A 12,628-nucleotide genomic window follows, 5' to 3' on the forward strand; every position below is an offset into this window, starting at 1 on the left:
GGAGCTATGGCTCTTGCGTCCCAACACAAGGCTCCAACTCCCCCGAATCTCTTGAGGTTTACACAGTTATACACATATTCCGAGACCTCCTACTCCAGAGGTCCAATCGATTTTAAAAGTCTATACATTAATCACTAACTAGGTGTGCCTAACTTCTACAAGGTAACCAATAACATAAGTTTCACTTTTCACTGTATGGGCCTGTGGCCCCTCTGATTTCTTGGAAATGAGTCATCAGGTCATGTGATTTCTGAGAAACAAGACCCTCTCTCTCTTGACCACTACTAAGTTTCGTTTTTCCAGAAAAGGGTTATGTCAGTGTCTCTTTTTGTAAGTTTCATCTCTCTAAACTGGTATGGTCATTTCTGCAATTAAACATACGAATAATTAGTACATTTCATCTTTAAACATTTTGCTGCGCAATTGCGTTCTACTAAACGTGCCCTGTTACGCTCATTTTTAAATCTTACTTCAGTCCCTCCTTTTGACCTTTTGGGCAATTGTTCCAAAACAGGTCAACATGTATTTCCACTGCCTGGTGTCTGCCAAAGCGTGCACTCCCTGGCCTTCTACCAGTCTAGGTTATACATGTATATGTCTTATTAATTTGGAGGCCGACTTCCCCCCTGTGGTATGGTGATCTTTCCTTTATGGTGGTCTTTCCTTTAGGGTGGGCTTTCCTTTATGCACTCCTTCCGGTGTAACCATTCCCGGGGCCCCTTAGACCCTGCACTAATGGTTGAGGCTTTTCTGCTCAAGCCTGTCCCTCATTCCCACGTGGGGTGTGTGACGTGCCAATTCGAGACTGTCATCACACACCAATCCTCATTCACCACCCTCCTGCCACCCTCCTTCTGCCACCTCCATCTTACGGTTGGCCGGCCCGGTCTTTCATTACCATGCCCAATTAATCCCATATAATTTCAGGGCTTCCCATCGCGTCTTACACCATTTGCCTTGGAGAGGCGGGGGAGTTGTCCATTCTTAACATCGCTACCTGCCCCTCCTCAGGCTCTACTTCCTTCACCGCACCAATTTCGGCCTTACTCGTTCTGGCACAAAGGCACTGGAGAAATAAAAATACACAATATATCAGAATAACAATCAAGAGGAATATCATTATGCCTTGTACCACCGAGGCGCCCAAAGTCCCCGACCATCCTGATCCCAATTATCAAAATATGAGGAAGTGGGTGAGTTTCCTCTAATGTTGTACTAATGTCTTTTTGTTGTTTCTTTAAGCCTTCTTCTATTTTATGATAGTACTTTAAAATTTCCTTCGTTTCCTGCCGTAACTTCTGGCAAGCTTCCTCTAACTTAGGAATTGCCTTGGGCTCTGGTATGACATAAGTTTCAACCCTTTTTAGTAAGTCTCATATTATCAAATGACCAGGTTTTCCTATCTGTGTAGGTATCTTTAGACCAAAACAACGGTTTGGTTGGGGAATGGTATAAGCCATATCTTGATATTCATATTTCTGTTCAATTGTGGTGACACAACAGGTCCCATTGTTCCTTGATGCTACCCAGGTCCGGTGTATCCCCTTGGGTGAACCTCGAGGGTGCAATTGGTAATTTTCGTAAATCCGTACTCGGATGTGTCTCCCTCGGTGGGGGGGTGTGTGCACACCCATGTCCTTCCCTTGTGGTGGCACCCGTCCACTACCACCCCCCTATAGGTTTCATTCTTCTGTTTATTATCTTCATCCCTTTCCCAAAGCACCTTGGTAGGGACATCATGATATTTAACCCACTTTCCCTTTGTACTTCTCCTATATTAATCACATCGTATCGGGGTTGTCCCCCTTCTGGGAATTGTGGGATGGCCAGTACAAAGCCAATCACCTTAGTCCATGGGGTCAGACAATCGCCTGCCCGGTATACTTGTCCCATTTTACATTCCTTACATAGGCTTTTATTTGTGTCAATCCTAGGTTCCAGATCCTTATTAGTAATCCAATCAGGGATCTGTCCATTATTTATTTGCCTCATGTTATGCTGAGCATTCGACAATATCCATGAGCCCTACGTGGCACATATTAGTTCCTTATCGGTTTGGCGAGAAGCATTATTAAGTCTATCAATAATTGTATTGATTGTTTCTGCATGGGGGGCTACTATCTCTTCCACCCCCGACAATTGCATTATTGTTTGGTTTCCCTGCCAGTGTCAATTGCCGGCTATTTCAAGTAGCTTGTTTTAGTAACTTCTCTATTTTTGCTTGTAATTCTTCTACTCCTTCGTTTACTCCTTCTATGTCCAAGCTATTAACTGTTGCTAACCCGGCCGCATACCCTGCTCCGGTCGTTTCCAATACTCCCCGTTTCTTACATCTTTGTAAGATAGATTTTTTTTCTGTGGATCCTCTAATTGTTTTACCCACAGGGAGTTCCAGGTTTGTTTTGTATCTCAAAAGTACTCATATTAATGGCAAGCTTAGTAACTCTATGTGCTACACTAAAATACACCTCATCCTGTGTTCTCCTTATTACTAATCCCCCTTGATAATGGCAATACTTATGTTCATCCCTAGAATCAAGGCGAGGACCCCCCATCTCATTCCGGACGTCCAATGTTCCTGTAATTACAAAAAGGGGCTGGTCGTCACCAGCCAGTTAGAATTATTCTGCTCTTATCCATTTTATCAGTTCAAAATGCTGTACATCTGGTTCATTTCTTGTTCTGTGGCTCTGTCCCCAGACATACCTGAAGATGCAAACTATGGCATATAATATTATCATCATACACAGCCTATTATCATCATACACAGCCCTATCATTGATATATGTAGTAACTCCCCTTCCCATTCTTTATATCTTCTAGTATACTCCTCACTCTGTCAAAAAGGGCACCATCTCTGGTTTACTCATTGTCTTTCTTATATATTTTTAACTGAGTCCAGTGTTTCCACCTTCCTTTACCCGTTCCAGACCCATCTACATGAGCACATGTGTCATTATTCATTAATACTTCATAAGGTCCTGACCATCTGGGTGCTAGCCCTGGTTTGGCTGGTATTATTTCTGCTATCACTTTGCTATCTATTGCTAAGACCTCCTTCTGGTCGTCCCGTGTATCCTGTTCTCGATCCTGTATAATCTGTTGGTCTTTGGCCTCATGTCTCTAACTATCTGTCCAGATTTATCTTTGGGTAACTGGACAGCCTCCCCAGCAGTCTCCCGGCCGTTTGAGACGGTGCTGCAATTAGTTTATAAGATAACTTCCATTTATCAAATCCTAATTTTCCTTCTATCACTGTGGGGAAATACTAACTCAACATTAAGAAATTTACATTTAATAATGTCCAATATCTTTTAAATTCTGTTCAGTAATACTGAAGTTGTTACTTGGTGAACTCAAACAGCTGTCAGTGGAAAGGGTTAACTCCTTCGCAGGCTTTTGAAGGTGGAGTTAAACATTATTGCGTCACTTCACGCAACCCAAAAAAAAACATCCCTGACTGAAAGACAGTTGTGGTTTCACACTTTGATTCAACATGAACATTTGGGCTTCATTGGTCAGATTCCCTCTCTCAATTGCTCGTTTAGCTGCCCATCCTCTTGTGTGCTTTAATTTATTATTATGCACTCTTTGGGTAGGAGAGAGAGGTTCCTACTAATTCCTTGGTTATATTCTTGTCTCTTACGGGTCTTCTCCTGGTGTCATATATCCCTGCCTACTCCCGCTATCATGTAATCAGACACCACCCCAAAGGCATTCCGACTATCTATATAGGTTTACACATTTTCCTTTGGCTACCCCCCTTTGATCAAATCCTGTATAGGCTGGGCCATTTCTACTTTGTTTCCCGGGCCTGCCTGTTTGTTTGACTTATAATCTGGGGGCCAGTACACTTCACTCGCTTTAGGGTCGACTAAAGCTCCTACTTCTCGCAGTATATCTATCCCTAGGATTGTTCCTTCGGTGTTCTCGCATACCCACAACTGTGTAGGTATTATTATACATCCAATTTCTAGTAAGACTGTTTCGCTCTTATAAGCCCTGATTCTTCGTCCACCGATTCCTGCTATACTAACTGAAAGTTTCGTTCGGGGCAAGGGTAAGTCTGTCAATGAGATTGTGGCTCCTGTGTCTATTAACATTTTGCCCTGTCGGCCCCCTACCAATGCATCAACAAACATCCTCGGATCCCCCTCCCCTCTCTGGCGCGGTCCCTTCCTGCTGCCATCCCGAGAAGCTTGCGAGCAATCAAAGCACGCAGCCAGTCCTAATGCCCCTCCCATCTGTTTTTGGGCATTTGTCTCTTCCCTTGTGTCACTATGTATCCTAGGTCGACTACTTCATCCTTCCCTACCTATACCTTTCTAAGGTTTAACTCTAGTCCCGCCTTCTATAAGGCTTCCAGTACCATAGTCAATTAAATATTGTAAAGGGACCTGCCGCTATCAGATATTCTTGCGGAGTGGAGTTATCTTATTCAATTCGGACTACACCAATTTACATCAACCAGAATTTCACTGTGGCCACAATGAAAGTCTGGTTTTAATAGGTTAATTTACCTCATAACTTCAAGGTTAGATCTTAGACTGAAACTTAATCTTTCATTAAACAAACTTTTTGTTGCTCTTCTCAGTTTTTACACTCCAGCTTAACTTAAATTGTAATAGGTTTTTTTCATTCTGAGGGCACAATCTTATTTGCACATTCTTAAACTTCCAAAATCCCCGACAAGACAAAGGGGTTAAATGCTTTTACTTTAACACAGAGAAGTGGGTGGAGCTACAACACACAGCAGACAGTTCTTTTTCTTAACGGACAGATTTTCAGACAAAGGAATATTGAATCCTCTTAAACATTCCTAATCAGGAAAACATCCACACTCACACATTTTTATACAAACTGTAATTTCAGCATATGTCTAAGGTTCCTTTCACTCAGCAAATCTCGTGTTTTACTTGTCTTGGTACAGATGCTAATAACTTCCATGTTGGTAAAGCTTTAAGTTTATCTTTTCCTTCCTTTTTAAATCTGTGACTCAACAGCTTTCCCTAGTTTCCAAATCCCTGTTTGTTTGTTTTTTTTTGCTGGGGTTTCAAATTGGTTCGCCTGCAAATTAGATCTTTTTCCTTCTTTATCTCTCCCTTCTGTTTCAATTCCTTACATTATCTGTTGCCTCTTTATCTTTAGCTCCTCCCCACCAAGCCTTTGGCTCTCTGCACTGTTTCTTTTTATTTTCCAGGAGTCGGGTTATAGAATCCAGGTCCCTTGAGGATTCTTCTTCCACCCTCTTAGTCATAACTAACTGCTACGTTTAATGCTTAATTCACGGTATTGGTGAATTAGGTTTGTACGCTACGTTGTTCGCCCCTATAGCGTCACCTTAGTTAGTTTCTTGCTTTCTGTTAGTCACTTCGTTTCGTTAGACACACACCAACCCTTTAGTCCCGAGGTTTCGGTACTGTGGGGTCTGTAGCTCCCGGTGTCCTATTTGATCCTGGCCGTCACGTGGGACTACTGTCCTCTTAATTCAGGCTAGGTGCTGGGGACAGACCTCACCCTTGTCCGTTCTAACCTCTTTATGACCGTAGGGTTTTATCTCATTCACTCACCACGGTGCACCCATTCATTCAATTGTTGAGATTTCGCCGTCTCACGGATAAAGAGGATTTCCCGCCTCCCCGGGGTAGGGGTCTTTCCGCCCCTGTCGGTTCGCCTACACACGGCTAAATGAGGACTTCTCTGCCTCCCGGGGTTTTTCCGCCCCTGTCGGTTCGCCTACCCACGGCTAAACATAGAAACATAGAAACATAGAGATAGGAACAGGAGTAGGCCATTCGGCCCTTCGAGCCTGCTCCGCCATTCAATGAGATCATGGCTGATCTTCGTCTGAGATCATAGCTGATCTTACCAGTTCAGTACCCCGTCCCCGCCTTTTCTCCGTAACCCTTAATCCCCTTAGCCTTCAGAAATATATCCAATTCTCTCTTGAAAATATTTATTGAATTAGCCTTCACAGCCCTCTGTGGCAGGGAATTCCACAGGCTCACCACTCTTTGAGTGAAGAAATTCTTCCTCATCTCTGTTTTAAATGATTTGCCCGCTATTTTTAGACTGTGGCCCCTGGTTCTGTGCTCCCCGGCCATTGGAAACATTCTCTCTGAATTCAGCCTGTCCAGGCCTGCCATAATTTTATATGTTTCGATGAGATCCCCTCTCAATCTTCTAAACTCCAGTGAGTACAAGCCCAAACTATTTAATCTTTCTTCGTAGGTCATTCCCGCCATTCCAGGTATCAGCCTGGTGAATCGCCGTTGCACTCTTTCCATGGCAAGAACATCCTTCCGCAGATGGGGCGACCAAAACTGTACACAATACTCCAGATGCGGTCTCACCAGCACCTTGTACAGCTGTAGTAAGGTATCCCTATTCCTATACTCGAACCCCCTTGATATTAAGGCCAACATACCATTTGCCTTCTTAATCGCCTGTTGCACCTGCATGCTCTCCTTCAGTGACTGGTGCACAAGAACACCCAGGTCCCTCTGCACTTCCCCATCTCCCAATCTATTGCCATTTAGATAATAATCTACCCTCCTGTTTTTACCCCCAAAGTGGATAACCTCGCATTTATCCACATTATAGTGCATCTGCCACGTATCCGCCCATTCCCCCAACCTGTCCAAATCGCACTGTAGCCTCCTGACATCCTCATCAGAGCCCACCCCTCCTCCTAGTTTAGTGTCGTCAGCGAATTTGGAAATATTGCATCCAATTCCCTGATCCAGATCATTTATATATATTGTGAACAGCTGGGGTCCCAGGACAGATCCTTGCAGCACCCCGCTGGTCACTGCCTGCCACTCCGAAAACGAGCCGTTTATTCCAACTCTCTGTTTTCTATCCGCCAGCCAGTTCTCTATCCACGTTAATACTTTGCCCCCAATCCCATGAGCCTTAATTTTGCATGATAATCTTTTGTGTGGAACCTTATCGAAGGCTTTCTGGAAGTCAAGGTACACCACATCCACTGGCTCTCCCCCATCTATTTTACCAGTTACTTCCTCAAAAAATTCCAGCAGATTAGTCAAACACGATTTACCCTTTGTAAATCCATGTTGACTCTGTCCGATCCTTTCCCCATTTGTCAAGTGCTCCGCTATTTTATCCTTAATAATGGACTCTAGCATTTTGCCCACAACCGATGTAAGGCTTACTGGTCTATAATTCCCTGCTTTCTCTCTACCCCCCTTTTTAAATATTGGGGTAACATTAGCTACCCTCCAATCCACGGGTACTGTTCCCGAGTCAATGGAGTTCCGGAAGATGATCCTTAGAGCATCTGCTATCTCCAGGGCCACCTCCTTAAGTACCCTAGGATGTAGTTTATCAGGCCCCGGGGATTTGTCGGCCTTCAGTCCCCTCAACTTACCCAACACCATATCCCTAGAGATACTAATTTCTGTCAGCTCCTCCCTCTCATTAGTCCCTATGTTTGTCGATATTCCTGGGAGGTTATTTGTGTCCTCCTTTGTGAATACAGAACCAAAGTATGAGTTTAATTGGTCTGCCATTTCCTTATTCTCCATTATATATTCTCCCGAATCGGACTGCAAGGGACCGACTTGGGATTTTACCAGTCTTTTCCTCCTGATATACCGATAAAAGCTTTTGCAGTCTGTCTTTATGTTTGCTGCAAGTTTACTTTCGTATTCTATTTTCCCCTTCCTGATTAATCCCTTTGTCCTCTTTTGCTGTATCCTGTACTGCCCCCAATCTTCCGGTCTGGTGCTTTTTTTTGCCAGTTGATATGCCCTTTTTTTTGATTTTATGCTGTCCCTAATTTCCCTCGTTATCCACGGTTGAGTCACCTTTTTAGGTTTATTTTTATGCCAAACCGGTATAAACATGTTCTGGAATTCTTCCATTCTATCTTTGAATGCTTGCCATTGTCTATCCACTGTCAATCCCCCCAGAAACACCACCCAATCAATCTTATCCAATTCCTGTCTCATACCCTCGTAATTCCCTTTATTTAAGTTCTGGACCTTAGTCTCTGATTCAATTTCCTCACTCTCCATCTCGACTGAGAGCTCGATCATATTATGATCGCTCTGACCCAAGGGGCCTCGTACAAGAAGATTGCTGATAAGTCCCTTCTCATTGCACAATACCCAGTCTAAAATGGCCTGATCTCGAGTCGGCTCCTCGACATATTGGTCCAGATAACCGTCCCGAAAACATTCCAGGAATTCCTCCTCCTCAGAATTTTTACTAATTTGGGTAGTCCAATCAATATGTAAATTAAAGTCACCCATGATGACAGCTGTGCTCTTATCGCACGCTTCTCTAATTTCCCTTTTTATGCCTTCCCTCACCTCCATATTACTATTTGGAGGCCTATATATCACACCCACTAACGTTTTCCTCCCCTTGCTATTTCTCATTTCTACCCATACAGATTCCGTTTCATCCGAGTTAATATCCTTCCTTTCCATTGCATTAATCCCCTCCTTTACCAGCAATGCTACCCCACCTCCCCTACCTTTTTGCCGATCCTTCCTAAATATTGTATATCCCTGGATGTTAAGTTCCCAGCCTTGCCCACCCTGCAGCCACGTTTCTGTAATCCCAATCAGATCATACTTGTTTACCTCTATTTCCACAACTAATTCATCCACCTTGTTCCTAATGCTTCTAGCATTAAGATACAAAGCCTTCAGGCTTGCTTTTTTCACACTCTCATTATGAATTAGTTTGGCCCTTTGTGTTTCTCTCCTTTGCTTATTGCTTCTCACCTTTCTACCATCTATTTCTAACTTCATATGACTTCCCTCTTTTCCACTACCTAGGTTCCCATCCCCCTGCCAAATTAGTTTAAATCCTCCCGAACCGCCCTAGAAAATATTACCCCGAGGACATCGGCTCCCTCACAGTTCAGGTGTAGACCGTCCCCTTGGTACAGGTCACTCCTCCCCAAGAACTGGTTCCAATGCCTCAAGAATTTAAATCCCTCTCCCTTGCACCACTGCTCAAGCCACGTATTTAGCTTATCTATCTTACTCTCTCTAAACTTATTAGCTCGTGGCACTGGTAGCAATCCAGAGATTACTACCTTTGAGGTCCTACTTTTCAATTTAGCTCCTAACTCCCTAAATTCAGCTTGTAGGACCTCCTCCCTCTTTTTACCTACATCGTTGGTACCTACATGTACCACGACAACTGGCTGATCCCCCTCCCCCTTCGGAATGCTCTGCACCCGCTCCGAGACATCCTTGACCCTTGCACCAAGGAGGCAACATACCATCTTGGAGTCTCGGTCTCGGCCACAGAAACTCCTATCTATCCCCCTTACAATTGAATCCCCTATCACTATAGCCCTATCCCTCTTTTTCCCGCCCTTCTGTGCAGCAGAGCCAGTCATGGTGCCCTGAACCTGGCTGCTGGTGCCTTCCCCTGATAAGTCATCTCCCCCAACAGTACCCAAAACGGTAAACCTGTTTTGGAGGGAGATGACCGCAGGTGACTCCTGCACTACCTTCCTGCCTTTACCCTGCCTTTTGGTCACCCATTTACTGTCTGAGCTAGCCTTTACCTGCGGTGTGACCAACTCACTGAATGTGCTATCCACAACATCCTCAGCATCGCGTATGCTCCAGAGTGAGTCCATTCGCAGCTCCAGCGCCGCCATGCGGTCCGCTAGGAGCTGCAGCTGGACACACTTCCTGCACACATAGTTGTCAGGGACAGTGTCCCTGATTTCCCACATGGCACAGGAGGAGCATGACACGGGTCCGAGCTGCCCTTCCATGACTTAACCCTTACAATACCCTTTTATTTACTACGATTTAGCTTAATTATTGAATTCTACTTAGAATAAGTTTGTGAAAGTACTCACCAACCAGTCACCTACCTGTTTTCTGGTGTTGTATTTTCACTGCCGCCTCCTGTCCTGGAACCTTTTCCACCTAGGTTAGGCTCCTGAAATAAAATAAATTGAACCCACCTTTTCAACTTCCCCTAACCCCTAAAAGGTTAGAGGAGGTGGAAGGGTGGGAGACACTACACTGTAGTGTTTCGGGTTTAGCAACAGCTCCACCTATATAAGAGTTACTGGCCTCCTGCTCTCCCGACTGCACCAGCTGCTCCCTGGTGACGTCACACACTAATTACTTTTTACCTCTCTCCTCTGCTGTTGATTTGGTACGCCTCGCAACTGCCGCCGGTTTTTAAGCCGGGCTCCTCCTCGCTGCTCCCTGCTGCTCCGAGTGGTCGGGCCTCGCAACTGCCGCCGGTTTTTAAGCCGGGCTCCTCCTCGCTGCTCCCTGCTGCTCCGAGTGGTCGGGCCTCGCAACTGCCGCCGGTTTTTAAGCCGGGCTCCTCCTCGCTGCTCCCTGCTGCTCTGAGTGGTCGGGCCTCGCAACTGCCGCCGGTTTTTAAGCCGGGCTCCTCCTCGCTGCTCCCTGCTGCTCCGAGTGGTCGGGCCTCGCAACTGCCGCCGGTTTTTAAGCCGGGCTCCTCCTCGCTGCTCCCTGCTGCTCCGAGTGGTCGGGCCTCGCAACTGCCGCCGGTTTTTAAGCCGGGCTCCTCCTCGCTGCTCCCTGCTGCTCCGAGTGGTCGGGCCTCGCAACTGCCGCCGGTTTTTAAGCCGGGCTCCTCCTCGCTGCTCCCTGCTGCTCCGAGTGAGGACTTCTCTGCCTCCCGGGGTTTTTCCGCCCCTGTCGGTTCGCCTACCCACGGCTAAATGAGGACTTCTCTGCCTCCCGGGGTTTTTCCGCCCCTGTCGGTTCGCCTACCCACGGCTAAATGAGGACTTCTCTGCCTCCCGGGGTTTTTCCGCCCCTGTCGGTTTGCTGCTATACGGCTTAGGGAACACCTTATCCCTATCTTTTTAACCGCCTTCAATTAAGGGTGTCTTTCTCCTTATAGTTCTTTTATACATCGATTCTGACTCAATGTCTCGCCAGCGATTAACCCCTAATTTTACAGGTGGTAATTAAAACATACTCACCCGTCTTAGGTTAACGCTGTCCGAGAGTCTGGTTCAGAACACGCATCCCATCCTCGTCGCCAATTGATGTAAGCCCCCAAAGTGTGGACTGAGTGATATACAAAGTCGACAACACTGGCTTGTTGTAAGAAAGACAGACCCAATAATTGAAGTAAAAACGGTTTATTCAGGCCTGGGGAGCTATGGCTCTTGCGTCCCAACACAAGGCTCCAACTCCCCCGAATCTCTTGAGGTTTACACAGTTATACACATATTCCGAGACCTCCTACTCCAGAGGTCCAATCGATTTAAAAGTCTATACATTAATCACTAACTAGGTGTGCCTAACTTCTACAAGGTAACCAATAACATAAGTTTCACTTTTCACTGTATGGGCCTGTGGCCCCTCTGATTTCTTGGAAATGAGTCATCAGGTCATGTGATTTCTGAGAAACAAGACCCTCTCTTGACCACTACTAAGTTTCGTTTTTCCAGAAAAGGGTTATGTCAGTGTCTCTTTTTGTAAGTTTCATCTCTCTAAACTGGTATGGTCATTTCTGCAATTAAACATACGAATAATTAGTACATTTCATCTTTAAACATTTTGCTGCGCAATTGCGTTCTACTAAACGTGCCCTGTTACGCTCATTTTTAAATCTTACTTCACCAGCAACACAGCTGACTGGTACTGATGCATCCTGGAAAATTAGGCACACCAAAATACTTAGACAACACAAAGAAAATTCAACTCACCAAGTTACAGCTCTAGGCAAAAAGTATGAACTATACCCAGGCTTTCAAGTAAAAACTATAACAAAGGAGCTAAAATACATGAGGGACAATACAATGGCTAAATTTAATCATGATTATGTAAAAAAAAAAGTATAATTTTTTTTGAACTTAGTCACTTTCAACATTAAAAAGGTGGGTCAGCTGTTAAATTTGCAATGATTGACGGCGGGCTGTAAACCCGCCGCGATCCCGCCTCCGTGTGAGTTTCCAAAGTGTTGGGTCTGCGATCTCAGAACAAACCCGCCACCAAGCGGCGGGTGAGGGATTTAAGACACTTAACTCTTTGTTAAGTGCTTGTTAAATGCTATTTTGACAGCCTTTTCCTATTTTGCTGCATTTTAAACGAGTTTCATGATTTTTGGAGATCACGGCGGGAGTAGTAGCGAGTTGCATAGTTCACAGCTGCAACTGCAGTATTAAAGTTGAACTCTCGCATCTGTTCACTTTTAAATGTCAGAGGTTGCTGATTTCAGGATTTGGAAGACATATTTGATCAGTCTGGAGGCTGTAAGTGTGTGGTGTTAACTCTATATGCACTGTCACCTCCTTGGAGCAAGCTCTCTCACCACTGACAGATTGCTTCTGCCATCTCAACTTCAGCTATCATCTATTCCAGCAACATCGGTGCCCTTGGAAAAAATCTCACCTTGGTTCTCTGAATCCCTACATGATCAGCCCCAACACCAACATCGCCAGGACCCCAGCAGGGCAGGCTTAACAAGGCCAATCTATGGAAAATCCTTTTCACAGAGCGGCTGCAGCCGGGAGCAGGACCAGAACCCGCCAATCAGCTCTCCTACCACCATCCCGCCTCCACTGGGAAAATCCTACCCTTAATGTGGCACACAGTATGACACCTTTAACATTGAAAAGGCCTATCACAGGAGT

This window comes from Somniosus microcephalus, chromosome 8 (assembly GCF_052327205.1).
Source record: "Somniosus microcephalus isolate GS21.2 chromosome 8, FLI_Smic_1.0, whole genome shotgun sequence".
NCBI lineage: Eukaryota > Metazoa > Chordata > Chondrichthyes > Squaliformes > Somniosidae > Somniosus > Somniosus microcephalus.